The sequence below is a fragment of the Pogona vitticeps genome, chromosome 2, assembly GCF_051106095.1.
Source record: "Pogona vitticeps strain Pit_001003342236 chromosome 2, PviZW2.1, whole genome shotgun sequence".
In the NCBI taxonomy this organism is placed as follows: Eukaryota; Metazoa; Chordata; class Lepidosauria; order Squamata; family Agamidae; genus Pogona; species Pogona vitticeps.
Window position 1 is genome coordinate 126,159,882 of NC_135784.1, and position 25,733 is coordinate 126,185,614.

A 25,733-nucleotide genomic window follows, 5' to 3' on the forward strand; every position below is an offset into this window, starting at 1 on the left:
CTGTTAATCCGCAGCATCACCAATCTAGGCATTCCTGCCCTAGAGCTCTTGTTCACACAGCATCTAGTCCCTTCTGCCCATCTCTTTGCCCCAGAGCTCCACCCTCTTTGGTTGACTTTTGGAAGTGTTTGCTGCTAAAATAGAACAATACTTCAAAAGGTTTTCACCATGGATTTAGATCAGGGGAAATGGTCACGGTGCAGTGGGTGGGTGTGAAACCTCTATTTCGCTGCACCACTCCTGTTATCAAAGATTATTTTAAAGTAATAAAAGCAAGTACTGGGAAATCTTATTGTTCGTCGGATGCCGTCCATGGCTTTGCTGCGCAGTCATCTTAAAAACACTTGCTAGCAGTGGCATAGGTTGCCAGGTTGAAACCCCAGGACTTTCTGAGTTGCAGGGAGTGTGGCACCATCTGGCACCCCCCACACACACACACACACCTCAGGCTTCTCTGTTCTCTCAGAGCTTGGCTGCAATCCTCATAGTAACTGAGGCAGAAATATATTTTTTTTCCTGGTTGCAGATTGCCTCTGGTATAATGCAATGTATTTGAAGGTCTCAAATGAGGAACTAACTTTATGAAAGAACTCGTCTACATTTGTTTATATAGAGTGATCCAGCTGCCTGCATTTTTAGACTATCCTTATGGGGATGGGAGGGGGGCTGCCTAAGATGTCTGTCATAATGAGTAATGTCACTTCCAAATCGACCAGTACCCCACTGGTTAGTATATAAAACTGATAATAATAATATATTGGGAAGTCAGGGTGACATTATTCCAAATACATTTACGTGGGATTATGTTTTGTTGCTTTAAATCATGCCTTTGCAGTGGAAGAAATTGTATGGGTAGTGCCCCCACCCCCAGAAATGCAATTAAACAAGGACACACTACACATTCAAGGTCCTGTGAACATACACAAAGTAATGAGAAGAAAACAAACTTGAGGAAAGTTCACATAAGGACAAATGAGCAGAACTAATAGACTCTCACAGCCATAGAGCCCAGCACAGCCTGTCCTCATGGAAATGTGGGTTTTCCATTAATGGTTTCGTTGTTTTGTTGTCCCAGCCCATCTCCCCAGTTTAAACATCAGTAGATTTTTTTTAAAAAAAATAATAAAGCATTTAAAGCAGGAGATTTCCAATATTATTCTGCAAGCTTCGAAAGAAATTGATTTCTCTTTTGTCTTCTTGTTTCTGCACAGAGCATCCAGTGTGATTTTTTTTAAAAGTATATTAAAGACTCACAGCTAACAAACAGCTATTATCTGGTGTCCGTCTTCTCTACCTTGGCACTGGGCACACACATTTAAAGCAGACTAAATAGAGAAGAACCAGGTGAAGACAGCCAGCAGCAGCAACAAAAATGTTGTCTTAACTCTGACATGACTTATAGCCCCAGCTCTATGTGTGTTTATTCAGGAGAAAATCCAATTACATAGTGTTTACTCTCGGTGAAGTGTTCATAGATTAGGTCCTGTTCTATGGTCAGATTGTGGACAGTTGTTCATTTCAGCCACAACTGCTCACTACAAACATGGTTCACGGTGGATTGAAAAACAAAACAAAACAAAAATTACTTGAAGTTGTGAGGAGACCCGCTTCAACGGATTTCCACAGACTTTCTACATGATAGCTCCAGGGCATTGCTTCTTATTTTGCCCCATTTTATCTGAAGAACTGAGTGTCAGCCTTTTCTCCAAGTTGAGATCATATCATGGGAAATGGCCGCATATCAGGTCAGGCTAAGCCAGCTGTCCATCTAGGCCAATATTGCCTAATTTGATGGATAGCCACCTTCCAGGGTCTAGGACAAAGGTTTTGCCCTTAGCTGCAACTGGATCCTCTTAACTGGAGACTTCAGAAAGTGAACTTTCAAGCTTCCGCCTGCAAGGCATGCACTTTGTATTCTTCTATAAGCAGAGTTACTAGTTGCTCTGATGGCTCCTAGTGCTCAGGTTTCTTATAGCTTGTGTTAATTTTGTCCCTCTTTCTTGAGAAACATAAGCAAATCAAGGTGGCTTCTGAGGGAATTATTCATCTTCCTTTGACCAGAAAGAGGAAGTGTGACTGCTGGGTTGTTGCAGAGCTTCAGACCAAATGGGGGTGGTTTAAGATGAGGCCAAGAGATGGGAGAAAGAGAGTTTATTTACCAGGCAGCACAACTAGTGCTGCCCTCAGTTTCCCTTCTTTTTCACAAGTGCTCCTGATGACTTCCAGCTTCAGATAAGTTGGGGGGCAGGTGAGTGTGTTTTAAATGAACTTTTAAAAGCTCCTCTGGTTTTGAGCTGCTACAGATGCTACCCCCCTTCCTTACTTAATCATCAACTCTTCCTCCTACCACTGCAATTCCAGTGATGCATTTTTTAAAACTTCTTCTTCTCTCTCTCTGACCCCTGGGGTGACTCTGCACCATTCGGCTTCTCGTGCCAGGCTGCGAGCTGTGCTCAGAAATGTTCAATTGAATTTAAAGGAGAGGAAACCAGAGGAGGCACTGAAAATGTGACTTTTGGGAGGAGGCTTTCAGATTCTATCCCAACAGGATCAGAGAAGGCATAAAGAAGAGGAAGGTATGAGTTGGCATGTAACTAACTTGGATCCTTTCTGTAACACCACTCCAGAGCAATAAATGTCTCAAAAATTGGGCATCATAAAAGTGTACGGCCTGTAGTTGCCACGGACCAGACTATGCATTTAGGAAATCATTCAAAGAAACAATTCCTCAAATGCTAAAAGATGTAAAATTGTCACAGCACACATTTTTCACACCTCCTGTAATTTGCAGAATAGCTTATTTTGTTTTGTGATTGGTAGTTAGAAGGCAAATACATACTGCCAAGGTATGAACATCTGCTGGAATCAACCCTCTGCGACAATCTATTGTCATGGTGCCTGTCACAATATAGTTCAACCCACAAATCTCAAAAAGATCCTTACAAGCCAGAATTCTTTCATCGTAGTAAGAAAGATAATGACCAAGAGGATTCTTGCCCCAGAGAGGTGGTTTGTGGGACAACTTCAAAGTCTCCCTCCCTTTTCTCCATTCTTATGGTGCTTTATGCTGAACTGGACATTTACTGGAAAGCCCTACAGCTAGAAGCCAATAATCTACTTGGACACCCTAGGAAACAACTAACCCCACCATTTAAAGACTACATTCTGTAATGAGACTGGGGATAGGTAAAATTACCTCACCCTTGAATCCCATGAATCTGTGGCTGTAAAAAAAGTCTGCAAAGCAACCAAGACCAGTTGAATAAATTTAGCTTGTCACATCCCTTTATGCAGAGAAAGCTATCCTGATGGCCCTGAAATATTTACATTTGCTTTATGGGGTGTTGAGCACTAATATATGTAATGGGTAACCTAGAAAAAGGGGAAATAAACTATTTAAATAGACCAAAAACCCCTCCTCTGTCTAAGGGACAACATCAATGTTAGTCAAAATTAAGAGTCAGCGCATTGAATCATTTGTTCTGTATCGTCACATTGAGTCCAACAGATCTTATGGATTAAGGACTTCCAAAAGGTCCTGTCATTAATCACTCTGTTCAGGTCTTACAAAGTCTTCAACTTTTTCTATTACTATTTTCTTAGTGAATCTTTTCACTATATGCCCAAAATACGATGGTCTTATTGAATGATTGGGACTTGATAAATCCAAGTCCCAGGCTGACCAAATTGGGATTTAGCCCAGTTTAATTACTTACATATATATTGCTGTTCATAGGTTTTACCTCCTTGATCTTCTCCGAAGCTGTTGTTGCATTTAGATAGAGGGAGTTAAGTACTGAATGGCTGCCATGACACCCAAGTACCTAGAAACAGATTCTAGGAGTTTGTTTAACTAAGACAGAGCAAAGGGGAACCCCCTCCAAACTACGTTTTTCTCTTGCTCTATCTCTTAGTGAATTCACAAACAATGAAATATACATTTTTTTCTAAGTCTCATTTCACAACCAAGCAATTAAATTGTTTCAGTGGGCACAATGTTATTACAAAAAAGGTACATATTATAAATACCAAAGTTCCTCCATGCATGAGTGTGGTGCTCACACACCTTCTCTGCTGATGTGTGCAAACTAACCACCTCCCCAGGTCCCTGCACTAAGTTTGGGTTACCATTTAAACTTGTGAACAAGGCCTCTTTATCTTAGATTCTCTCCGTCACTAACCAAGGTAAACAGCCAGAGTCCCCCTTACACTTCAGCTTTAGCTCTACCACAGCTAAGGACTGACTTCATGCTGTCCTTTGTAAATATAAGGATGTTTTTGAAAGAACACAGTTTTGTTTACTTTGTTGAAACTACATAAACATGTGTCATAGCATAGACCAGTGGCACACATGGGTATAATATCTGAAAACTGCTACCTATAAAATAATAAAGCAAGGTCTATAAACCAAAAAAGAATTTAGAAAAACAAAGCAATAAAAAGGCTCAGTGAACAAGTTAAGAAACCAAAGGATAGGAGCATTGTTTCAAGCTGTTGGTCTATAATCCTAAACATTTAATGCTGGAGACATTCTGTTCCTTAGACTTGCTTTAACAGAAGAACTAAGAAGACCACAATTTTATTCATTAACCGTTCACAAATGCACTATTCTCATACTAACTCCCAAGGTCTGACTAACACCGAAACTCTGACATCACTAACACCACTAACTAGTTCTTTCCTTCACACACACACCCTTATATACAAAACAGAATCTCTCCACCCAGGAACCAAACTGGCCAATCAGCTCCTAGTTCCATTCATAGACTTTCTTTCACACTTCTCAACTGTTTTAATTGTCACTGCTGGCAAACATTCTAGATAAAATCAACCCCAGTAACTCACTATGTAAGCCATTACATACCTGTAAACAAAATGTATATACAGGGCAAAATCAGCACAATAAGTTTCTGGAAGGCAGTTTAACTTTTCACTTACCATTCTAGCAAAGTCATATGCTACTGTATTTGAAACTGAGTGTTAGAGGAGAACAAAGAATGAAACTTCGGGTAGAAATTAGCAATAGGCAAAAATAAATGATATTCAGATATTTCTGTTTTGTTAGTCACTCAAATAAATATAAGTTTTAAGCAATTAACCTCATCTATCCCAGTTTTGGGATGGATCTGATTCTTCTCTTTGCTTCCTACTGTCCCACATATTAAAATTTTGCTTCTGACTGGCTGCTGTACCTTGCCCTAGATCTTTCTATAAAGACTGGGATGGCTGGGGAAGGGATGAGCCAGGAAATTATGCTATTTTAGCTGAGGAGATTTCCAATTAAAGAGAATTATGGGTCATTAGTTAGAGTTGCCTCTCTCTGTCACTACGTCTGGAAAATGAGTAGGTAATGAGTGGAGCCGCTATTGTGCTCAACCCTCCATGGAATAAACTCTTGCCCTTCCCCCATGAGCTTGTGCAGACCCTCCTGGGATGCTACCTGGCACTTGAAAGTTAAGATAATCAACAGACATGACAAACACATTGGGAGTAGCTGACCCAAACAGACACGAAGCACCCTCCCTGACTGTGAGGAGGTAGAGCCAATTCATATGCAATTAACTTTCTTTTCTGAATGTTTTAAATTTAATCATATATGTTTCTTCTCCCCCCTCCCAATAATTAGAACTTTTGGGGCTGCAGTGGTACACATATTTTTAAAGCAAGTCCCATTGGAGTTAGCTAGATTATTTGTGGGCAAACGTGCACAATAGCATCACCTCCTCCCCTATATACCTACCCAGCTCAATAGACCTCCTTTGTGGCCCTCCTCTGTCTCCCCAAAATGAGTTGCAGTGCTTGGCTACTGAGTCAAGAGCCTTTTTTGGTGGTGGCACCCCATTTTAGAAGACCTTCCACAATGGATCCTTTCCTGATTCTTTAATTTTACTCTTCTCAGCACCCACTGAATTCCACGCATTTTATTTTCTCAGGCGTTTTGAAATCTGCAGACTTTTTATTCACAAATTTTTTAGTGAATCTTGTTATACCATTTTACTCGCTGCTACGGATTTGTTTGTGTTGCTTTTCATTGTTTCATTGCTTGTTGGGCAGATTGTGTGATCACAATTGCTGAATGTGATTCCAGAGAACACTTTTATGGGGTACCATACAAATGTTAGAAATAAACAAGCAAGTAAATAAATAGGAACTGCCTAACTTGTATTCTGCCTACTTGTTTTTATTTGAGAGGTAGATATACTTGCGTATTTAATAAACAGTGTCCATTTAATAGCCTAGGACTTGCAAGCGCTAGGCTTACAAGACACGTCTGTGTTAATATTAAATACTTCCTTAGGATAAGAAATACTGATTGTATTTTCCATGCTGATAATTATAGAGATTACATATCTGGGTGACATTCCTTTGTAGAAAAGCCAGTAGATGATTTCAGCAGTAGCTTGTAATAATGATGATGTGCTTGTAACCACAGAGACATAAATGAAAGTTGGCATGGCCACTGTGAAGTTATCAAAATGTAATCTGCATTGTCCTGCTTGCTTTTGATCATGGTTTTAGAGATTGGAGGAATTAGGGGGAAAGGCAGATGTCTTTTACCCCATCCACCCTAAGCCCACACCATAGTGAGAAAAGGCATCCTGCCCTTGAGGATGCCCACTTGAACAGAATGGAAGGGGGCTGTAGGTTCTCTTGAGTCACTAGCCATTCTGTGTGTTCATGAGGAAATAATTCCTGTATCCCATTATGCCCCATGGCCTATTCATGAGATGCCATGTTGTGGCAGTTGAGAACAGCTGGTTATTCAGGGTTTTTGCCTGGAAAATGGGTGGCTACAGCATAAACTCTATTCTTCAGACACCATTCCTCCAGGTGGAAGGCACAGTGTAGTAAAGTGCTGATTTACCTGTGCATCAATGTATGTGAATAACTGTATGGGTCTGAACTTTGAGAAATTTTCAAAAAGCTTTACATGCTCTTTTTACTGCTGTAAATTCTAGGACACTTTTTGTAAAAATGTGGTTTGACCAGTGCCTGCTGATTTGTCACTGGCTGGAAGTCTTGGCTGGATGCATCTGTACTAATTGCTCTGGATAAATTTATTGGTCTGAAAAGTCAGGCCCATTTCTACTGTATATTCTCTGTGCACATCCACCAGAGAAATGAATGTTTCCAATTAGAGAACATACCAGCTTGTTCATGGAGCTGAAAAATGCTGAATACACCAATTCTGCAGAAGTGTCAGCCTCAGATGTGTGTAAGGTATGACTGATATTCCCACCAACATCAGCCCTCATAAGACCTGAACCTTGGGGCAGGAATTCAGTGTTTTTGCAGGAAGTTGTTTAACTGTACAAATAAGATTGGATGCCTTGTCAGTTGGTAGAGTACTGATAGTGTTGTTCTTATAAACTGAATGATTTGAGAGGGTATCATGTTTGATTTGAAGGCACTGATTTGAAGTTGCAGGTGTTTTAAGACAGACCAAATAACATGACGTCTCTTCATTAATATATTTCCCACTGTGTCTAATACCAACCAGTCATCTATGTAGGAATATACAGACCACCTGAGTTCCCAGTCAGCAACCACTGCAACCATACATTTGGAGAATATGCTTCATGCTGTGGAGAAACCAAAGGACAGAATCCTGAACTGGGAAGCCGGAGTGTTTAAGGAAAAATAGAGAAGTTTTTAGTGTAGATGTGCACTAGTGATATGGAATGACATGTAAAAAAACAATCTGTTGTCACGATGTGATCTTCTTGAGGTAATAGAGGGATAATATTTTGGAGTGACATTATAGGTTTTTTCCCCTATAAGGGAATGACATATATAAGGTCCAATGCCAGCTTTAAGCCATCACCCTTTTTCAAGGTTGTAAAATAGCTAGACTAACTTTCTTTTAGTAACTGTTCTTTGGTGATGGGCTCCTCAGTTCCTAGTGAACTTAATCCAAGACAATAATTAGAAGAATCCTGCTTCTTGCCTTTAAAGGGTGAATGAGATCTTTGATAGAACGGTTGTTGCAAGGTACAGTATTTGATGGTTAAGAAGACATTTCTGAAGATGTACAGGCAGGAGATCTTGAAACTGTTCTAAACTGCTGTGGCTGATACTGTTAAGTATCAAGAAGTGCAGGATAGTGTCTGAATACCATTAAGCTGTGGCATTGAGGTTTCTGTTCATGGTTCTTCCCCCCCCCATCTGTTTTACTGTTGAACAGGACTTCATCAAACAGCAGACCTTCAATGCCATCTTAGCATCTGATAGTGTCCGAGTGCAGTTGCTTCTGCCAAGCCACCTTGAGTTCTTTTCAAGGAGAAAGGTGGGGTAAAAATATTTCATATAAATTTAAATTAAATAAATACTATGATTTTGTTTGCCATTTTTGCTGGATTTTTGTTTGGATGGCTGTTTGTTTTTGTTGTTTTGTTTTTGCAAACTGGTCGTGCCAAATTTGTCATCCTGGTATCTTATGGACTAGAAGGATACCAAAGAAAGATGTCGTTATTTTCCATTATTAACAATCCTGCACACAAGGCTGATTGCCAGAGCTACAAAAATGGCTAGATAGAATAAAAGAAATACCTAGAATATCAGTGTTTATATTTTCTGAAGCTGGTGATCTCTACTCTGTCCTTGTGCAGCTTCTGTTTACATAAAATTTAGATGATGAGAGTTTAATGTGGTTCTTCTGCTGCTGTTTTAAAAGCCTAAGTGACTGGTGTGGTCAATATCTAGCATGCAGTTTTCTTTAGTATTGTAGTCGATGTTGTGAATGATTTTTTGATTCTGAAGGAAACAATTCCAATGTTAGTATTGAAGTCTGTGTCAGCAGAAATTCTTCCAAAAAAAAAAAGGTGGTCGTTTACAAATTGCATTCAAGGCACTATATTAAAAATGGTTTTTAGCTGCTCAATCTGACACTCATAAGGCATTTTCCCATTTCAGTGTGTGAAGTCTCAACTGACAGGGTTTTTTCTCCCTTGCCTGAGGTGTTAGCACCAAACAATGGCAGCAAGAACGGGCAATATGTTTTTTTGTCCAGATACAAAAGACCATTATGAGTGGCTATGTGAACTTTAGCTCTACAGGAAACATGTTTCTTGAGTAACAGCTTTCAACCCATAAAGCACTCAGAAAACAGCTGCCGAGGACTCCCAGCCTGTGGTACAAACTACAGAATGGAACAAAACTAAAAATCTAATAATAGACTGAAATATATATGATCGAGGAGAAGAAGTAAAAATAAAATAGAAACAAATGGGAAGGTCTAAAGACCAAATCGACTTCTTTGAGAGGAATTTTCAGCACTCTGAAGAGAAGGATTCCCACAAGGAAGCTGCTAGTGCAAAAGGAAATGAAAGAGATTTTGGCGGGAATTACTGTACATGTTTCCTTCAAATCGGGGTCAGTGCAAAGAGGCTTTCATTGCTTCAGACGATGTACACCTTTCTGCATTTCAACATAGTGCACACTGGGCACTGTTTTAAAGTGCAGTAAGGCTTCAGCCAGGCAAGAGAGCCCTTCCTCTTCCACAGGGCTTGTTTGTTTGGCTTGTTTAGCAGGTGGCTAGATAGCAGCAGCAGCAGTGGCATCAATTTCAGTGAAGGCTGGGGAGACCCCACCACTGCTGCTGCCAACATGTGCTCCCTGGTTGCAGTTGTCCAGCTGCCCAATAGAAAAGTAAGCCCTGTGGAGGAGGAAGGGCAGCCTGCTCCATGTGCAGTGAAAACAGAGCCACTGAAGCTGAGAATAGGATAACTGGCTGGATAGCTCAGTGGTTCAGATATCTGGCTATGGAGCCAGAGGTTGGGAGTTTGATTCCCTGCTGTGCCTCTTGGGAGAAGATCCAGCCTTTGTAGCCTTGGGCAAGCTGCACAGTCCAAAGGTGCAACCTGGAAGCATGCTTGGTAGCCTTGGGCAATTACTTGTCCTCATCCTAATTTACTGCACAGGGCAGTTGTGAGGATAAAATGGGAGCAGGGAAATGAATATGTGTGTTGCCTTGAGCTCCTGGAGAGAGAATGGGGTAGAAATAAATAAACTCTTCTGTTCCAGTCTGCAGTTGCCCTGGGGGAAACTCCTCATATTTACTTGAGGCTATTTGCTGGTGAACAGAACATCGTGATGACTGAGTGTACTAACATCATAGTACCAGTAAGTTTCTTCCTTAATTAAATGTTTACAGAAAAGATGGAGGTCAGCTGCTGCTGCTGCTGCTACCACCCTAGTGTTGACTGACAGTATTGAGCCAGAATGTCTCCTGACTTGCTATATTCTCTCTGCAAAAGAATATGAATGCATACCAGGCAGGCCGGTGTGCTCTTGTTCAAAATGTGCAGTCACAGGGCAGTTTGAGTGCTGGAAAAAGGGACAATATCTCCACTTCTATTTATTCCCTGCTTGCCTTTCCCCAGTAAACCCAGAAGAATACAGTTTTTATATCCAGCGTTTGGCAAGTTAATGCCTTTTTAAATCTCCCCATAATCTCATAAATATAAATTACAGTATTGTACAGAGCCACAAAGGTGCAAAGAAAGCAGGGCAGTGAAATCCTACATGCATTCACGGCCCCATTTTTTTTATTTTTAAGGCACAAGGCGATCCTTGATGTACGGCAATGGAGATTACACATGCTGCATTTGTGATGAACTAGGAATGAAGGCACTTGCTGACATGGCTTGCTCACAGTCTCAACCTGATCCTGCAAGGATGGTACAGTGGGGTCTTGACTTGAGAACTTAATCCGTATTGGAAGGCGGTTCTCAAGTCAAAAAGTCTGTAGGTCAAGTCTCCATTGACCTACAGTGCATTGAAAACCGATTAATCCCGTAACAGGCCGTTTTTGTTCCATTTTGGTTTTTTTCTGGTCTGTAAGTCAATTCTCAGGCTTGCAAGTCAAACCTAAATTTTGCGGCCAGAGAAGTCTGTAACTCAAAAAGTCTGTAAGTCAAGCCGTCTGTAAGTCAAGGGTCCACTGTACTGTGTTTGACAAGGTGCTGAGCTGGAATCCTCTCTGCACTTCTACTCCAGCCTGGTGGATCCCCTGTAAGCACACCAGGTAGCAGCAGGGGATGAGTATCTTCTCTTTGGTTGTTGCGAGTTTTTCAGGCTCTTTGGCCGTGTTCTGAAGGTTGTTCTTCCTAACGTTTCACCAGTCTCTGTGGCCAGCATCTTCAGAGGGCAGTATCTTCTCTTTCATTATCTTTTATAGGCCTAGTCTTTTTGTTGTTGCTGCTGCTGCTGCTGCTGTTTTAAGAAACAAAGCAGTTACTAAAGATGTGCATTTGGATTCATAAATATTCAGAATTCACTAAACAAGGCCACATTTGGATAGTTCCGAATATCTGTAATAATAACTCCTAATATGAAGAAGTGGACTCGTCCACAAAAACTGAAATTAGAAATAGCAGTTAGTTATTAAGGTACCACAATGTTTTTATCTTATTTATTTATTTATTTATTTATTTATTTATTTATTTATTTATTTATTTATTTATTTATTTATTTTGCCTGACATATTGGTACTGACTAACATGGCTAACTTTTTCTAAAACTCCTAATATTTGGAAGCCTATGTACTCCTATAGATTTGAAAGCTAAAGGCTAGGTTTGCGCTTGCTAGAGGAAGAAATGAAAGTGAAACCTTTTTCTCGTGCATCCTAGAGTGATTTCGTGAGAAATGAAACTAAAAAGACGCTCTGGCACCAAATGTAAGGAGGGCAAAGAACATGACGTCTCCTTGTTGAAGTTGCCATGGGTTTTCCAAGGCAGGGGCATTAGTATGAGATGTCTGTCTGTACCAGTGACTAATGATGTCTATCTCTACCAGAGAAATCTAGGAGCAGGCACAGACTACCAGACTGGTTATTCCAAATAAAAGGTGAGCATAGCTGCTTATAAATCTCCTGAGCATTTGCTGTTAGGATATCCTCTGTTGCAAGCCTGCACTGCAGCAATATAGTTTGGAATAAGATTTAGGATTGTAGATTCATAGATCAACAGGGAAATATTATATTAGGTTTTGGCCCTAATGTAGGCCCTTTAGCATATATCGGGCAGGAAAAGATAATATTCTTATACAGAACACATATTCTGTATGGAAAACACAAACCATTCTGTGAAGAAGGGTTTGTGTTCTGCTGTAGCAGAATTGGATACTTTTCTTCTTTGGTAGGGAAATGTGGATGTGGCAGAAGCTGGCACTTGGGGAAGCTACAGGAATGCTGCCTGAACCCACTGCAGCAGCTTCTACTGGGAGAAGTGGGAGACAGACAGGAAAAAGACAGGCTAAAATTCGTATGATGACCCCCCCCCAAAAAAAAACAAAATCTATCAGCCAGCTGCTTTGCTCAGCAGTGGCACTATGAAAGATCACCAGGTGGCAGAAAATTCTGATTCAAGGTGGAATGGATAGGAGTGCACCTTAGACATGTTCTAGTGATGTCTTTGTGCAATTTAGCCAGGGCAAGGGGCCAAAAAAGATAATGAAGAAGATGGTTGTCTCCCAAAGGACAAGGATGGCAACAACACTCAGACTGACACTGTCAGCTTGGGGAGCAGCAGTGCTACTATTTTTTTGGCTGGGAAGGAGATTTTTGAAGACCACCAGACATTGCTTCCCATACCCATACTGTGCAACACCATCTTATTCAAAGCAGCATTGTTGTTGTTTAGTCGTTAAGTCGTGTCCGACTCATTGGTGGAAATTCCCCTTCAAGTACATACACATCCTACATCCTACCAAGAGGACTCAGGTGGGTACTATCTGAAAAGCATGTGACACTAAAATCACCCCTACCTTACCAGCTGCTGGAACTAGTAATGATGTTAGCAAGCTCTGTTAGGTACATATATCCAAAAACTGAAGCTCCCAAGAAGTCAATAACCTAGAAGCATTTTCAACAGTGTGCAGTAGATGCTTGCATGGCTGAGTGCATACACTCCAACAAGGTGCTCAGGTGGGGGCTGGACTTGGGTCACCACTCGAATACTGTAGTAGCATGTTCCGCCACCAGAAGACTCAGCACAGAGCATTGCTGCTGGCAAATGAAGTGGATATTGTGGGGGCAGATGGTCTCCTTATTCTCAAGAGTAAGAGTCATCAGAAGGCAGAGGTCACCAGCCCAGGGAAGCAAGGAGGTAGATGGGCAAAGAGCAAGAGGTGGGAGGCAACAAATACCAGATACACATCCCAAGAAAAAGTTCCAGGCTGCCCTGGAGGAACTTGGAGAGGTACAGAAAAAGTTCTTCTGCAAATGGTGACAAAAAAAAGGCAGGATTACTTGTTGGCTAGGGAAGATGATAGCTCTGGCTGACTAGATATTCTTTCTGGTGGAGAACACTGGTTTCCATATATTTGTGGCAGAACTGGGATCCCATTACCAATTGCCATCCCAAATGGTCCTTAGCTGCAGGGTGCCAGATTTATACTGGAACATCAGGCAGCTGGTTCAGAGCAGTTGTCCAGGGCATAGGTAGAGCATTTTGCAAGTGACAACTGGAACAACCAAAGTTAAAAACATGCTTATTGTTCCCTGACAGAACACTGGTGGGGGGTAAAAACATCAGGCAGAGGGCAATGCACAAGGGCAGGATACAGGTGGGTCCTGTTGAATGTGGCTGTGATGGAGGGCAGCCACACAGCTCACAACATTTGTGAGGCTCCTTGGGATATGCTGCAGCAGCGGAGTCTAGCTACAGGAAGACAAGGTCTGTTTGTCACAGGCAATGGGGCAAACATGGTGGCAGCACTGCATGCTGGGAAGATGGAAGGCGTATGGCCCATGTTCTCAACCCAGTGGTTTGGGTGTTTTGCAGGATATAGAAGACACATACACACCCCTGATTTAAGCAATGGGCAATGGATATTAAGCAGCACCATGAGAGCGGGAGGCACTCCTAACCAACTTTCCATCACCTGGCAGTTTCTCTCCACATCTCCTCTCATTTCTTCAGACTGGAGAGAAGGAATTATAGCATTACAGACCATGTCTTGTTAAAAATTAAGCGATGAGCCTCACTTTTATTTTGACTGAACTTCAACCAGAAGATGCATTCTATTCTGCTCTTCATAAACATCCATTAAAAATTATGCTTAAAGGGGTCCTTTTAAAATACCTCCACTTCCTTGTTGTACATTTCTAGCTATCAGTTCCCCTTTCTTCCTTATTTCATCTTAATTCGTTTCAAGACTTCAGCAGCTAGGGAGTTCATTTTAAATACTAGTACTGAATCCTGGGATATTGGGGCATGCACAGAATACATCTCTCCCCTCACTGAAAACTGCAGTTACTTGTATTGACTAAAAAGTCGTCAGGAACAGGCTGCTCCTAAGAGCATGCTTTATGTAGGATTTTCAGTAAAATGGCTGAGAACATAGCCTCTTCTCTCCATAAAACTTTCTCTTTCTCTCTCTTGCCTGGTTATTAACTCAGTGGAAGAGTCCTTCACATCTTAAAATCAATTTTATTTAGTTTATTATGAGTGAATTGAGGGAGTCAGGGAGAACTGAATCTAGCAGTTCTTTCACCCAAGAGGTTTCTGCCCTCCACCTATCATCCCGTCCCTTTTAGTTGCAGTTTTGGCCATCTCGGTGGGCTGGGAGAAGTAGCTAACAGGTAGAAACCTCTGCGAGTGTACATGACACAATTATAACAGCCTCCTGAGGCCACTTCAGTTCTTGTGGTTCCATCCTATGGGATCTTCAGATCTGTAGTTTAGTGTTGAGGGATGCATTGCTCTCTTCCATAGTGCCGGGCTTTTCTATAGCACTGTGCCTCTCTCTGGTGAAAAATTAAGCCCTTCAACAAACTACAGATCTCAGGACTTCAGAAGATGGAGCTATGACAGTAAAAATGCCCTTGAACGGTTGCAACTGTCTAGAGCAGTGGTCCCCAACCTTGGGCCTCCAGATGTTCTTGGAATACAACTCCCAGAAGCCCTCACCACCACCTTTGCTGACCAGGATTTCTGGGAGTTGAAGTCCAAGAACATCTGGAGGCCCAAGGTTGGGGACCACTGGTCTAGAGTACATACACTCTAGTATGCATTTAACACTGAGGGCCTTGGGGATGAATGTGTAGAAAGTGTGTATGTGTTGAGGGGAAGGGGTAGAGAATAGAAAAATCTGCAGTTTTATTTAAAGGAATGCGCCTTGTACTAGTTTCATTCCTCAAGTATTGTAGTGAACAATTATAGCTTTTATATTAGCATAATGTATAAACGAAATGTCGAGTTTATAGAGTTTAAATAAAATGTCAGCAGCCAGTTCACTTTAGGCTTCAGGCTTACTGCTGAGAGAACGAAGGGAAGGAAAGAAGGGATATCCAGCTGTTGTTTTACAGTCTGTAGAGGGTTATCCTGACTGGATTTTAGACAGCTGGAGGATGTACAACAGGAGAGAAGAAGAATCCCCAATCAACTGGGACCCCACTGCATGCACAGAGATAGCAGGCCCAGCTCATGGAAGCCAGGTCACTGTCTCTGTGCATGCCTATACTGGCCAGCTGAGAGGCAGGCACATGCACAGAGACAGCAGGACCAGCTCCGAGAAGGGAGGCTGGGCCATTGAAGGTGGCAGTGGTGATGGAGGAGGAAAAAGGACGAGGTGGTAGCACAAGGTGGGGGGGAGGCAACAGGATTCTTCTTTCAGTCACTGTCTTCTTTCCATCCAGATTGGTGAGTGAACAGCCATCTTCTTCAGCTTGAATGTGGCATAAAGAAGGAGACAACTATCTGAGCACAATGAAGGTAGGCGAGAAGCAGCTTGGCCATGCCAGTCAGCAGCCTACTGTTCAAGATATCCATGTGGGCTATTCAAGCATTCCGTGGTTGCCTCTCTTAGGTGTCCCTGTTCAGTGGACGGAGATTGAGAGGTTTTAGTCACTTACAGAGAATTTGGGTGGTTGCAATATTCCAGCTTTCTTTTTGGCAACCCACCTACCCACTCTCAATGAGAAGCAGTACTTTTCATTGTCACAGGATTATTTACATCACGTGACAATTGATACTTCGACTAAATTGCTAGGAGACTTTCCTACCTAATTAGGTCCTGAAATGCTGCAGAGCTGTTAAGGTAATCGTGATCAAATGTTGCCAAGCTGTCTTAAAACATTAAAGAAACCTTTTGATTTCCAGAAATCCATTACTGAGAAGACATCTGTGCTCAGAGCTCAGTCCTTGAGAACGAGCCTCAGCCTAGCACCGGCTGGCATCGCTCTCTAATATGCTGACGACACATGCTACTGTGCTAATACAGGATTAGCATTTGCTTATGAAGTCCTACTGCCTTTGAAATGAAGCCTTAATTAAAAATGTTCCAGTTGCCAAAAAGAGCAGTAGAATGTTTCACAATGATTTTGGAGAAGCTCTATGGAGTTGATAGAAAAAGTTCTAGTAAGTGGTTGATGGGGAAAAGTTTGAGTGTACCAATCCGGAGTGCAATAGGAAGATCAAGATCAAGGGGAAAGAATGAGGAAGAGTTTTGCAATCCAGTAATATATAGATTTCCTTGCATTCAGGCAACTGGAACTTTCTCTTGACTGTCTTCGTTAAAACTAAAAGCAACCTTTGGGAGTGTGCAAGATAAAAGCAGAAGAACCCTTAAGAGGAGGAGGCTGCTCAAGACATTGGTTTTCTGACCTTCTCCAATGTCTAGCTACTTTTCCCATAGGTGGCAAAGAAGTGGGGGTGACCTTGAACTACCATTAAGTGGCAGTTCTGTCAGAAAGGCAGCATATACAGTAATTTGGTAAATAAATAAGAGTAAATATATAAGATTTTGAGGAGAAAATTAAGTAACTCCATCCTTCTTGGAATTTGTTTTGGTTGATCGTTTTAGAAAAAGAACTGCATTTTATATTTAATTTGGCTTTTAGGACTGTGTGCTAGTTTTAATTTTATTTTTACCCCATCTGGTGAAAAATTGTATGGTAAGGATGAGGAATTTTGGGAATGCAGTTTTTGGCCAACAGACAGAGATAGAGATAGAGATGAAGACTGGAATATACGTAGGAGCTCAGAGTATCTCAGAAGTTGTAACTCAAAACGTGGCTCAGTTTTGTGGTATCTAAACACCGACAGGATGAGGGGTGGCTTGTGAACCAAACAGGTTGGTTCCTCACTAGGAACAGGGCATTTTCCATGCTTCAATAAGAAGCCATCTATGGAGAGGACTATAGGCTTTCTCACGTTGTTGACCTAAGAATGTCTTTCTTTAGGCAATGAAGTGTAACCCTACTGAATACTTCCATCCATGTCCTGATACCTTCTGTTTCATGAATAGGTGGTGGAAGAGAATTCTGAACATTGGCATCACGTGTTTGACCTCCTCCGTGATTTCAACTGAATTTCTGCACAGAAACAAAGTTCTGTGGACAGTTGGCGACCTGATTGTTTATAGGATTTCTATTCCATAAAGGTCAACTGTGCAGATACAGCTTATTTACACCTACAGTAGGTGCTAAAATCAGGCCGTCAGCTGAACTTACTTAGTCAAGAGCAGATATTGTAGATGCAATGTTAATTTTCTTCTACACTGTTTTTAGCCTATATATTTTATGTGCATTTTTTCATTGATGAATGTATGTAGACTTTTGAAACGTATACATAATTTTGAAAGATATGCGTGTACGTCCCCTGTTTGCCCCATGACAGTCCATTCCATTGCCAGTCTCAGGAGATATGAAATTCTTCTTCTGCTTTGGAAGAACAACTTCACTAATTTTTTTTTGCTTCCGCAATAATAAAGAAGATAGCTCATTATCATTTTGAAACCATTTTCCTCTGGGTATTTTGAGCCTAAGCTTGGAAAGCAAGGATGTCCATCTTCTTCATGAATCTGCAACACAAAACAAATGCATTCATTTTTGCTTTCATATAATTTTAAAAGCTTTGGAACCTCTCTGCACAATTTTGGCAAATGCCAAAATACACAGTAATTAATTGCACAGTTTCCTTTCTTTCATTCTTTTTTTGCAGATTAGTTGGCAATTCCACTTGAAGTTACCAGCCATTTTAAAAGTAATTATCTTCTTCATAACATGCACTTTTTAGATTGCATGACAATGTTCTACTTCAAAGACAGAAATAATCACATAATTACCCCATTGGGACATACAGGAAGCTTCCTAGTCATATGTCTATCATTGGAGACTGCTAGTAATTAGCTCTAGCCTAAGTGGTCATTAATAAGAGATATTGTATATTCCTATTCATCGGTACCAAATAATTACTGGCACTGTATCTTTTTGCTAGCCTTCACTGTTGTATATAGTCCATTAAAAAAAAAACTAGGGAGAATGCTTCACTTTCACTCCCATCTGGAGATGTATTTGATGCAGATAAAGAAGACTATAATTAAAATTTCAAGTGCACTATGAATATGTGTTTTACTTTAACCCTGGTAAGCCATAAATAGAGGAAGACCTTCTCCTCTAGACAACATGGTGAGAAAAGACCTCTGCTAGAGCAATAGCTGTCGAAAATACAAAGCTGAGAGCTGATTTACATTTTTCCTCCTCAAATGGATGTGTTGAGTCATACTTAAGAAATTGCTATTCTGCATTAAAGCTCGTCTTCCTAATGGGCATTTCATCTATTTCACAGCCCTCCACCCCATGGTAGCTCCCATGTTTGATGTTTCGGCTCTCAACTGGAAAGAGATAACAGAACAGCCAAACATGTGATGACAACAGCTTATTTGCAAGAAATGTGGATCCCATTATGGATCTCTCCCACGGGGTAATGAGTCAAAATATTAAAAGTCTCTTTCTCATTCTATCCATCCATCATGGACATCTAAAATATAGTCCCTGTCTCTTGAGCCACAATAGGGGAGAGGGTGTTCCAAATGGTGCATGGTTGCCACCGCTGAGATAGTTTGTTTTCACACTGTCGTGCAATGACATTTGGTTGATTGCAGTGGAGCTGCTGATCTGGCCTCTGTTGGAATCAAGGGACAACCATGGAGTCGAGGGCTGAGGCAGTGGCATAGTGTGGGGTGCAGAGGGGTGGTTGCCCTGGGTACAAAGTTCTTTAGGATGCAAAATATCAAAAGGAAAAAAAATGTAGTAATAATAAATAAAAAAAAAGTGCACCCTCCACCTAACACCCTTCTCCTTTCCAGACCCCTGGCCACCCTGCTCTGCCACCCTCAGTGGGCTGGCTGGTGGGCCAGCTTTTATCTCCACATCCCTGGGGTGGGAGGAACTAGACAGGTTGTCCCTCCCAGGCCTGGCCCTCCCTCCCTGCCTCCCTCCCTCCTCCCTGCTCAGCTCCAAGAGATCGGGCGGGCGAGCAGCATGGCTTGGCCACCCTTTCCCACTGCTCAGCTGCCCTAGGAGTGTGGTGCTGCACCTCGCAGGGAGAAGAGGTCCACATGGAGGTTGATGCCAGGCAGCCTGACCTATCTTGCCCAACTCCCTCCGCAATCCCTAGTAAGCAGGCTTGGCTGGCCAGCTCCCACTGTGCCCTCTGCCCATCCATCAGTGGCCCCTCTGCATAATGCCCTCCTAGGTGCCGCCACCAGAGCTGGCAAGCTCTTTCTTACCTGATTACAATAACAAATGAAGTTTCCCATGTACGCATGAAGTGGTCTATCTGACAGAGGTTTCATATCTCCTCAAATTCTTTTTTCCCCAACAGAGACACTTCATCAAGTGATGAGCAATCAAGCAAGCAGCTACATGAGAGAATGAACTTTCATTGCGTATATGTCCAGCCGAATTAATATGTCTCTCCACATTTCAAGCCATACAATGGATATACAGTATATATTTTCTTTTCACTTCTGTTGAGCCTACTGGATCCTGCTGACTGGCTTTCTTTTTCAGTAGGTGAAGCAATGTGTGTTTATCCCTGTATGCTCTGAAGCAGCACATTGAGGGGCAAAAGGATACATGTTTCTTTAGGATGAGAGACAAAATTGTATAGTGGTGCCTCGCTTGATGACAATAATCTGTTCCGTTCAAATCGCTGTTAAGCGAAATCGTCGTCAAACGAAATTAAAAAACCCATTGAAACGCATTGAAAACCGTTCAATGCGTTCCAATGGGTGAAATACCTCATTATGCAGCAAAGATCCTCCATAGGGCAGCCATTTTCCAGTGCCTGTTAAGTGAGGAATCCATCCTAAAAACAGTGAGGAGCCATTTTGCACAGCGGGTGGCCAGCTGTTTGGAAATCATCGTAATGCGAAGAATTGGTTCCCGAAGTAGGGGACCAATAGTTGTGAAACGAATTTCCCCATAGGAACATTGTTTTGTGATCGCAATAGCGATTGCAAAAAACCATCGTAAAGCGGATTCGTCATTTAATGAGGTAATCGTTAAGCGAGGCACCACTGTACTCTAATCTCCTGAGGCAATTATTATTCAAATACTTTGGAGAGATGGTCTTCATCGCAACAGCCTTTCTCCAAATCTGCAACCATGAAGAAGACCAGAGTTCAGTCTATGATTGGAGGGAAAGCTCCATCTACAGTTTATTCTCTGTTAACCTAATGTTGCCCCCCTTTCCTACACTGGGAAATTCAACAGTGTGGGGACCTTGTGCAGAAATATGATTCTGATGTGGTTCGCATGCTTTTGCATCTCAATGCCAAACTAGCTGTTTTAATGGAAGCAAACATTTTTGTAAAGCACAACATGGCTTCTCATCAAAGAATCCTGACCACCACTTTGTGATACATCCAACCTCCTTGTCAGCTATGCCTACTCTTCTTGCCATTAATAGCTGCAAGGGTGAGTGATTAGCCAGGTTTCATTAGCACTTGCTCACTTTCCCAGATACTCCTCAGAGTTAGATAGACAGTGTAATAAATGGTCTGCTGGCAGCTTCTTGGGTTCCTCACTGCCTTGCCTGCTCTTCCTTTTCATCTTGAGTCCCTGTGACCTTGTCAGCACTTCATCCGTTCCACCTGGCAATTTGCAAATGGAGAGAAACATCCATTTATAAAATGCAACTCATTTGTTTCAAACCTGGCTGGCTTCAAAGAATCTCATTGTGGCATTCCCCACCCACCCCCTCCAGTTCCAGCAAGGAAAATAAATCAGATCTGAGGATGAATGTTCAACTCCTGTCAAGAAAAATGGGAGAGGAGGTTTCCTTTTGGGCCAGATAAAATAAGATAAATTTCATATACGAATCTCACAATACTAAAATTGTACATTTCTACATGTCTTTGTCCAGATTACACAAAACTCAGTTTTTCTGCAGGTCCTGGAAGATAGACAATTCATGAGTTTGTTAGCTATTCAATATCTCCCATTAATTATTCAGTGTGTTTTTTAAAGTTCTATTATGGCTTCATGAATAAAGATCAACAGCTTTCCATAATAAGCTAACATTTTCACTACAATATTAGTTTCAGTGGAACATGTGAATACTTGAACTATCAACCAATCAGAAATGTTAGCTGAATAACATCACTAACATTTTACAGTGGTGCCTCGACTTAATCCATTCCAGAAGATAGATGTAACTCAAAATGGGCGTAAGTCAAAGCACCATTTCCCGTTGAAATGCACTGGAGCACGATTAATCCGTTCCGGCAAACAAACAAAAAGCACACAGCAAGCCCGGTCGGAAGGTGCTGGGGCTTTTAAAAAAATAGCAAAGCAAGTTCCATCACTGGGGTTTAAAAAAATAAAATAAAAATAAAGCACACAGCAAGCTCCATCCATTTTTGTTAAATTTCTCTAGCTGTGCAACAGAAGTGCAGGGATTTATATAGCAGAATAAATTCATGTTCCTTAGATAATTCCACCCTTTCTCTCCTCAGCTGGCAGGAAGTCTCAATAACATACTATGACACATTAGGAGAAGAGAGAACAATTGCATTACAGTTACTTACAACTGAACAGATCACACAGCAAACTGACAAACACAACTGCTTTCAGCAACAGACCACAACAGACTCTGCTTCCAACAGACATGGGGAGGGGAAGGGAATCAGAGCAGAGAGTGTCAGCAAACACGGGTCCAAAAACACACGTGTAAGCCTGGACAGAGAGCAATCAGGAGTTTGCACATGCTAAAATGGGCTGAGTGAGTCCAAACTCAGCTAGCCATGATACAACACTCCTTCTCACAGATCTGCCCACATAAGTACACCCTGGTACTCTCAGATATTATTATGAAAAGGTCAAGTGGGCTTTGTAGTCCTTAGACTTAACTTGCACCACTGACAGGACTCTAAGTAAGCTAGGCCGAGGCAGCACTCTCAGATGACCCTATGACAAGTGTACTGTTCAGAAAACCAAATGAGTTTTATAATCTTTATTTTATTAAAGAATAAGCATGTTACTAAGTATCAAAGCCAAATTAAACCAAAGCAAATAAACTAGCATTGTGCTGGTTAGTTACAAAGATGTAGTGAGGCAAAGAAAACATAAAAAATAGAAAAGTGTTCAAAAACCTTACAAAAACACAAAAAGCCATTAAAAAGAATAAAAACAGTTCCAGTCCAGGAAATCATTAGTAAAAACAAAATAATCCAAGTAGGTTATAAAAAGGCTATAGTCCTCAGTGATCCTGTAGAACAAGAATCCTGTACTAAAAAGAAAGATTCAGTAAAAGTCCCATAGTCCTTAGAAAAGAAAAATCCAGTAAATATACCATAGTCCTTACAAAATTACAAGAGCATAGTCCATATGGAGTATTCCAAGAAAAGAAGTCCATAAAGAATATTCCATAGGTAACAGTCCATAGAAAACAGTCCATGCATAGTCCTTAGGAAAAAGCCCATAAGTCCAGTATAGTAAAGGTTAGTCCCATGTGTCACGAATGACTGAAGGATCGGTCTTGAAAGACAATGTCCATAGGCAAAAAGTTCCTTTTTCAAGAGTAACTGGCAAGGGCTTATCGCACCTTCCCACGATGTCATCCAATCAGAGTTCATTACTAGGCAAACAGTCCTGTTGTATCACATGACTTCTTTCCCATCCACACCAGATGTTATTTGGGTTACTGTAGTTTATCAAAGAATCACAACAATTCCCATGTAATCACACCGAGTCCTTTTTCTCAGGCTATTAGAATAACATTCTCTCTGCTCGCCTAGAAAACAACTTGTCAGCATAGCAAAGATACTTTATATAAAGAAACAAGATGGAACCTCTCTGGCTCATTTCTTAATTACAAAACCCATATGCCTTAAAAGATTTTAACTCAAAAACCCATCTCATCATAGAGAGCACTTTCTTTGAATTCAGAGGCAAGAGGTTAGCACTGGATAGACTGACAGAAAGGTAAGCACAGTCCAGAAAGGTTCCTTCCAGCCAAACCTACTAAAGGCAGCATGCAAGATTGCAAAAATTCCAACAGGACCCAGGAACAGATCTAGCGAGAGGGAAAAACACCAGTGAGAGAGAAACTGAGAAGAGAAATTTACAAAATTGGGAGCTTTTAGGCTTGCAAAAAAAGGAACATTCTCCCTCACCCAGCTTTTCTCTTCCTGTTGGCTACTGTTAATTTCTACTCACTGGTATGTCTTCCTTCTTGCCAGCATGGCTTCTGGATCCTTCTCTATACTATCCCCATTTACCCACCCCACCCCTGTTTGTGTGTGTGTATCTGTTTTTGTGCATGCGTGTTGAGCTGCAGTGGAAACTTGAATTCCAATCTGTTTTAATTTTTTCTATCATATTATACTTAGAGCTATTTCAGACTGCAAGAAATAAAACAAATTAAAAATAGTGACTATGAGGCAATCAGCATGAGAGCAGGTGGGCGGGCACTGGACACAGCCTCAAACAATAGTTCTAAAAAACCAGTGTAGCCCCCCTCAAGTGTTATACAACACGGTTTCAAAATAGATCAAAAGTTTTTCCAAGAGGATGCACACACTGACTGGAAAACCCTGTTACTAACTGGTGACTTTAAAGTGATTTCAAAAACACTGATCCATCTCCTGAGTTACTTCATCAGTGTAACCATGCCTTAGGTTAGCTTCGTATCTGCTTGGAGTAAATTGCAGGAATGTGTTATTAAAGATGAAATTATCAAGCATATAGAAGTGCAAGTCGTGCTGGAAAAGAATCAACATGGCTTCTGCAAAGGTAAGTCCTATCTTGCTAAGCCTTTTGAGTTTTTGAGGGTGTCAATATGCAAACGCCTTTTCACAACTTTCCTCACTGCTGACTCCTGGGCAAACTTAGGGTGCGGCTACATTATGAAAATAAATTGGCAGATGGATTGGGGAAAAATCCACACTTTGCCCCACATTATGATGAAACCACATTATGACGATATTTTTGCGATCGCAATTGCAATCGCAAAACGATGGTCTAAATCGGGTTTTTTTGCTTTGTGATGATTGATTCCCTGCTTCGGGAACCGATTCTTCGCAAAACGATGATTTTAAAACAGCTGATCGGCGGTTTCAAAATGGCTGCTGGGTAAACAAAATGGCTCCCCGCTGTTTTCTGGGACGGATTCCTCACAAGACAGGCAGCGAAAACAGCTGCCCTATGGAGGATCTTCGCTGGACGGTGAGTTTTTACCCCATTGGAATGCATTGAAGGGGTTTCAATGGTTTTTTTTCTTTTTCGCTTTACGATGTTTTCACTTAACGGTGATTTTCTTGGAATGGATTATCGCCATTAAGCGAGGCACCACTGTATGTAATCTGGTTGCAACCAGTTCGGTATATTTTGCTGCCTCAAGCAAAGAACAAGATTGTACCCTTGTCCTTACAGCAATGGATCACACTACTGTTTCAGTCTTAAACACTGGCAGTGGAAGAGGTACAGCTCTATGTGGTGCCATCCCTTTAGGAACTCTGAACTCTTCACAAACTTAAGAGGGAGAGGAAAGAGCAGGTCCTGCTACCTAGCAAGTAGTAGGAGAGGAGCAAGGACAGGAATGGATGAATGAACAGCCAGATGAAGGAAGAGCAATAGCAATGAGAAAACAATGAAGCTGGGGATTGAAAAGACAGAAAAAGCACCTGTTGCTTGGCAAGGGGAAAGAGAAGAATCCCTTACTCTGAGGAAGAGGAGCAGAATCTCGTTGGGTACAGAGATTAAACAACAACAACTCTTAGTTCCATGGGGGGGAAAAGGAGCATCTTCAGGAAAGAAAGAGACCACCTCCATGTGTAGGAGGGAAAGAATGCTGAAATAAGAATAATGACAGAGAGCTTTCTAAGCCAAGCAAAGCTGGGCACGCCTGCTGTTTGTTTAAATAAAATGCAGTTGCAGCTCTAGCATAAAATTAAGAGGCAAATGCAGCTCTAACAAGTTGCTACTGAGACTTTAAAAGCCTATTGTGCATTTAATTTAAAACCTTTGCCATCTCAGTCTGATCTATTACTTCCTGTCCCAGCATGGTTTGGGAGATTACTGATGGATTGCACATGCAGTCAGCTCCTAAAGCCTATGGTCAGCAATGGTGTTGTAGTAGCATTAAATTACTGGTGTCCTTCCATGTTTTTATTTTGAAATTGTCTTTCTTTTATAGGAAAATAACACTATGTCATGATTTAAGAAAAAAGGGGGAAATGCAATGGAAGCAAATACTTACCACCATGCCAGCTACATTAATAAACAGACAGTTCATCTCAAAGCCTTGAGTTCTGCTCGACGTGAAATAATAGAACAGGGGGAAATCTATAAGAAAGATTCATGTGGCCAGCTGGGGAATTTTGTTGGTTAAGACTTACTTCTGCAAACAGATCTTGCACATAAAGAAGGTCATTGCTCGGTCATATACATAAGGGCAGTGTGGAGCCTTCTGTTTAGTTTTACCTCCAGATATATGTGACA

At 41.4% G+C, this 25,733-nt stretch overlaps 2 long non-coding RNA genes across 3 annotated transcripts; one reads left to right on the forward strand and one right to left on the reverse strand.

Annotated features, from left to right (window-relative positions):
* Positions 1 to 281: 281 nt before the first annotated feature.
* On the forward strand, positions 282 to 20,944 carry LOC110080444 (uncharacterized). Of its 2 annotated transcripts, XR_013541974.1 has the most exons (7): positions 282 to 2,576; positions 8,186 to 8,287; positions 10,024 to 10,122; positions 11,798 to 11,848; positions 15,642 to 15,717; positions 18,574 to 18,708; positions 19,612 to 20,944. It is a non-coding gene; the product is annotated as an uncharacterized LOC110080444 (long non-coding RNA). The 2 variants fall into 2 exon arrangements; XR_012083768.2 differs by lacking the exons at positions 282 to 2,576; positions 8,186 to 8,287; positions 10,024 to 10,122 and having other exon boundaries at positions 11,161 to 11,848.
* On the reverse strand, positions 17,721 to 25,559 carry LOC140704536 (uncharacterized). The gene is made up of 4 exons (XR_012083769.2): positions 25,492 to 25,559; positions 20,746 to 20,884; positions 19,517 to 19,648; positions 17,721 to 17,806 (listed from the first exon to the last, which is right to left on the reverse strand). It is a non-coding gene; the product is annotated as an uncharacterized LOC140704536 (long non-coding RNA).
* Between the last annotated feature and the right edge of the window lie 174 nt (positions 25,560 to 25,733).